Raw genomic sequence first — 6,000 nt, 5'->3', positions numbered from 1 at the left:
GAGTTTATTTCCAACCTGCACCTGCCTCACCCTGACCTACTGCTAAAGCGTCTGATTCAGCCAATCAGGAGCTTCTGAAGAGGTTGATTAGCTGGAGCAGGTGTGGCACTGTGGTTTGAACTAGATTCTGCAGGAAGGCAAATTACCCTCATCTAAAACGACTAGCTTACAACTTGTGAGGTCTGATATGGTTGGGTTACAACTTGCACGGTCTGTTATGATTGGCTTACAGCTCACGAGGTCTGATATAACTGGTGTACAACTTACAAGGTCTGATATGATTGGCTTACAACTTGTGAGGTCTGATATGATTGGCTTACAACTTGTGAGGTCTGATGTGATTGGCTTACAACTTACAAGGACTGATATGGTTTGCTTACAACTTGTGAGGTCTGAAGTGATTGGCTTACAGCTTGCAAGGTCTGATATAACTGGCGTACAACTTACAAGGTCTGATGTGATTGGCTTACAACTTGTGAGGTCTGATATGACTGGCTGACCTGGTGTAACAAAATAAGTTGACACCATACAAACATTTAGCCCAGTAACCTGGTATTTAAGATCAAATGGCCAATGTACCCAATTAACTGGCTAAAAGAATTCCCTTCATTTTTGAATGACCGAGGCAGTTTGCTTAGTAAAAGAAAATCATGTAGCTTATATAAATGTACTTTGCTGTCTGCTTCCTATTTATTGCTGAATTTTGTTGGGTAGATGACAAAGTGGTGTTCCAGTGATGTTTTCCCACTAAAGAAGATTCTCAAAGGCCGCCATTCAGAATGAAAACAGTAACAAAAGAAGTTTATCAATTTTTCTCTTTTTGCTTTCATGTCGGCTAGCGAGTTTAAGTTTAATGTGTTTTTGACAGCATCAGCTGTTTCCATTACATAGGGCAATACACTTTTTTCCCAACGCTACACAGCAGAGGATTGCCTTCTCTTCTTATGTTATGTCAGGAAATCTCTGGTAACACAGCTGGGGCAGCACTGGATAAGAGCAGCAGCAGCATCTCCCCCAGTTCATGCTTTCACAGTATACTGTGGATTTTGAGACGATGGCATAAGAAAGAATGAATGAGAAAAACTGTTGATTATCTGGATTAATAATGTACATTTAATTGAGGGGCCAAATAACACTGGGGGTCTGGTGAAGTGAAAAAAATAATAACAAATATATTTTAAAAATCTACTTAAGTACAGTAATAAAGTATTTCTATTTTGTGTACACCACTGGAAAAGTGCTTCAGTTTCTGCTCTGTAGTCTTGTTCCTCTCTGATCCTGGGCTGTGTTGTACCAAAGGCTGAGAGATCAAAAGACCCAAACTGCAGCTTCAGGGAACTTCACACACCTCTTGCTTTAGCCGCTTTAGGCTTTGCAGCCTTTACAAGCAGAGATAACCCATAAAAAATGCATTCTCAAAGCTGCCTGTGGTGGGTAGCTGGTTTACCTGCAGTGGAGAGATTATTAAAGAAATTCAAAGTACAGTTCAAATACACATTTCAGAAAATACACTAATATTAAAAAGTGGCTGAAAATACTCTTTGTTAACTATATTGTACTGGTCAACTATGTGCTTGTTACTTCTTTACCTGCTGACAGATCTTGGATGCACACTGCACTTAGTTACTGCTCAACTACTATAGCTGAGGCTGTAAATCTTCATATCAAATGGGCACATATGATTTTTGGACAGTAGATGTCCTACAAAATGTATCTGAAGGCATATTTGAGATGTTTTCCACTGGAAAGAGATTTCAGAAGCAGTTTATTGAAATACACAAAAACAAATTAAATAAGAAATTTTAGATCCAAAGATGTGTTTAATAATTTGAAGCATTGAACCTTTGTGTATTAATGTTGATGAAAACTCATCAGATATAATATTACAGTGATGGTGGTGAAAAATGAAGAGACAGAACTGAACGTGTGTTTATTAGGAGGAATAACGTTAGTGTGGTCAGCAAAATTGTTTGGAAAACTTAAACTGAAAGTGGACAGCTGCGACGCTCTGATGAACCACACGAAGTGCTGACACAACATTGTTAACCTCAAGTTTATCGCGCTTCAGTTTTGTTTGACCTGTACCAGCTGCCTGGCTAACTAGCTTGATTACTTTAATTATGCGTTTATGGTTTAGCTGTGCGCGTATGGTCGGTTGCTAGGTAACAGACATGACAGTTGATCTTCGATCGAGTAATTTAAGACTTCTTAACTTGAGATAAGATGCTGTAAGATAAGATTCCTAAATCACGATAAGATTTCCTTCTGTAATATGAATTTGTGAGAAATCTTATCTTGACCTGTCAGATCTTAAGACAAAAAGATAGGAAGTTTCTGTAATATCAACATCACAACATCTCTGTAATATCTTTGAATGTAGAATAAAAGCAGAAAATTCAACCAGCTTTGGAGATGTGAGCTTCAAGGTCATAGCATGTGGGTCATTTAGTAAGAATTTTAGCTGAAAGTGTGTCACTATTATCTCAGTATGACATAGTTTGGGTGGTTTTTGTGGAGCGGGTCAGTAGGTTTATGGAGATGGTCTCTCCATTAGACTGATGAGTATAGAGTTGAGTAGAGTAGATGTGAACAATAATCCTTCCGTTTGTAGGTGTCTGGCCTGCATCTGCCCTGTATTGCATGACAGTCAGTTATCACAGCAGAAATTGGGTTTCCATATAAAGATCAAATTTCAGCTGTTCTGAGCACAAGAATATTGATCTTTAAAAGTGAATATTTAAAAGTTTTACTGTCATTTTGCTATAATTTTGCTACACATGCTGCATTATATGATTATTAATAGGTTATTACATAGTTAAGTCATGAATTGCTCATGAATTAAGCCTACATTGGATTTATATTCTGTATTGACAAGTTTTCACAATTACAGAAGTTGGTCCTGCAAAAATAAGACTGTTGCACAACAATACTTTTTCACCAAATTCAGATCATAGCAAGAGCTCCTCTTATACACTTACAGTTACAAATGTATAATGGACTGAATTCCACACTTTTGACAGAAATACTCTATAGTTTGATTCAGTGACCTACAAGGGAGAAATATTTAAACAAAATGTTAGAAGAGACATCACAACTCATACACAATATGGAGGAGGATTAAGAAACAGCAAGTTCAGTCAGAATCAGAATCACTTTATTTCGCCAATTATGTTACACATGCATAGAATTTGTCTTGGTGAGAGCACACATGTATGACATGTAACATACTAAACAGTCTTTAGCTTGCTAACTAACGAACTAGCAGAGTAATGCATAAATCCCAGTCTGAATAAAGCAAATCAGATGCTACAGTTTTGAAACCATACATTTTGTATTAGCTTTGTCCTGCATTTTTATGGGGTTTTAATAGGAAGCTGCCTTAGATTGCAATGATTTCAGTGCAAACTCATTCAATCCCACACCCCTTTTAGTGCTCATCTAACAAACTTCACTTGAGCTAAGATGTCATCAGAGATTCCTCTGAGGGCAATTGGTGAGGCCAGTAGGGCTCCAGCATTGTAACTGTAAGAATTTTTCCTATTCTTGCGTTTCTTCTTCTTTTCCTAAAACAAATCATGCAGACCAAACTGTAGATCATACAGACATGAAACCTGATCAATAGTAAGTACTCTGTCCCACTACACAGGCAAGTGAAATGAGCTGAATCAGCCTGAAGGGAGCACTACAACACAGCATTGTATGTTTTGGCCTATAACCCCTACACTCTGAGTCAAACATATAAAAAAAATTCTACTGATTCCTTGGCTCAAGTCAAATAAAAAAGCACCAGCCACTTAGATAAATTCTGCCTACTTAGATGTTTTGCTCATTTGCATAACATGCAAAACTCACTTTTGCAAACTAGTCCTGGGTTTTTTGCCCCGTCTTCACATAACTGCTATCAAAATACTCTCAATAAATATCAAAAACATGTTGACATTTGATAATAAGTGCAGACAGTAACAAGCGCAGATCGCACTGCTTTGAGCTACTTCACCTTTTTCATTCTTTCTTGGGAACAGAAATGTCTGATCTTTAGACCTTTTAGACTTACAAATGGTTCTTTGAGTTATCTATATAGAACCATTGTCTTTACTGAAGATTCCTTGAAGAACCATCTTTTTTAAGCGTGTAAAAAACAACTCCATTTTTATCAATTTGAATTTTTCTACATCATTTAAACACAGAGGCTGTCCTTTACATTGTTTGAGAATTTGATGATGAATGGACCAATATAAAAAAAAAAAAATTCTGAGTAAGGTCAACCTAAACTGTTTTGTTGATCTACCATAAGATGTCGTATAAAATAATATGATGCTTTCATTTATTTATTTATTTTACCAAAAGGAAAAGTATGGACAACACTAAGCTGAATTCTTTTAAAAAAGAACTGTGCAGAAGGTGGACTTAAAATTTCAGGTTTTACCTTTACAATGTAGGGGCAACAGGGGTAGCCTATATAATAGATTTTGATATGTGTGTATGTGTGTGTGTGCGTGGGTGTGTGTGTGTGTGTGTGTGTGTGTGTGTGTTAGCCTCGGTCTAAAGCTCTGTGTAAAATAAAGCTGTTTTCAGCAGATGGACACAGATCTGATGAATGGAGTGTGTGAGTGAATTAAGCTGTGTAAAGATGCTTCAGGGAAGCTTCTGACAGAAAGGATGAGACCTACGGGTTGGGGGTGTGACCTCAGCTCTGAGTGTGTGAGCGTGTGTTGATGGATGTGTAAACCAGCATGCATTTCCTCCTGCCTCCCTGAGCCCAGGTGTGTTAGAGCTGCAGCCCACCGGGCATCTCCCCCATGTACCACACAAAAGCAAACCCCTGCTGTCTGACTGAATCTGACCTGCACTCATCTTTCTCTGACTCAGTGGTGCCTCTCACCACCTGCTGAACACTGAACAAACCCAAAGAAACAGCTGAGGCATTTAATCCACTACTTCTCTCTCGGTGGAGAGTTCAGTGGAAAATAAAATGTATACAATTTTCATCTTAGCCCAGATGTAGCCGATCAGGCAAGACACGTTTGGTCTCTGGAGTTTGCTTAATTAGCTTGTACTGGAGCTACAAGTCTAATATGGCTATAAAGTAAAGAAAGCTTTTTGTGGCTATCTGGTATCATTTGTTTATTTTCCCATCAAAACCCACATAAAGTAAAGGTTGTTTGTTTTTCAATATCAGAAAAAAGCAGAAATTGTACGTTTAGAATAAAAATTAAACCTCAGCAAGCCTCAACAACTATATATACAACCATGTTTCATGAAAACCCTCGGGATACGGTGCGAAATGTAAATAAAAACAAAATGCAATGATGTGCAAATCATTTAAATCCTATATTTAATTGAAAACTGTACAAAGGCAACATATCAGAAATTTTATTGTTTTCTGAAAAAAATATACCTGTTTTGAATTTGATGCCAACAACATGTTTCAAAAAAGTTGGGACAGTGGCAACAAAAGTCTGGTGAAGTTGTGTAATGCAATAAAAATACCTGGTGGAACATCTCAGCTAATTAACAACTAATTGGCAACAGGTCAGTAACATGATTGGGTATAAAAAGAGCAGCTGAGTCCTTCAGAAGTAAAGATGGGGTGGTGTTCACCACTCTGAATGACTGCATAACAAATTTTCATCATCTATGGTGCATAATATCATGAAAAGATTCAGAGAATCCAGAATCCAATTTTTCCATTTCCTTTATTTTCTTGGCAAGAGGGAGGGGGGCATGGGCTGTGCTCTGTCTGCACTCTCAACCCAGCAGGTACACTGATGTGTGTAAGAACTCCACGCACAGCAGCGTCACTCACACAACTATGTCACTTCCTGGTCAATACCTGCTCAAGAGTGGTTCTGTGGTCAGAAGAATCATATGAATTTAGTGAAAAAAAGTTTTTCCCATCTGCCTTATCAAGATGTATCGTAAATGTGTTCAAAATGTTTTCTGAATATGTCACTTATTTATTTTTTTGTAACACAATACATTACTGAACATATTCAGGAC

The sequence above is a fragment of the Colossoma macropomum genome, unplaced genomic scaffold (genome assembly GCF_904425465.1).
Source record: "Colossoma macropomum unplaced genomic scaffold, Colossoma_macropomum, whole genome shotgun sequence".
In the NCBI taxonomy this organism is placed as follows: Eukaryota; Metazoa; Chordata; class Actinopteri; order Characiformes; family Serrasalmidae; genus Colossoma; species Colossoma macropomum.
Note: the sequence above shows the minus strand (reverse complement) of the source record.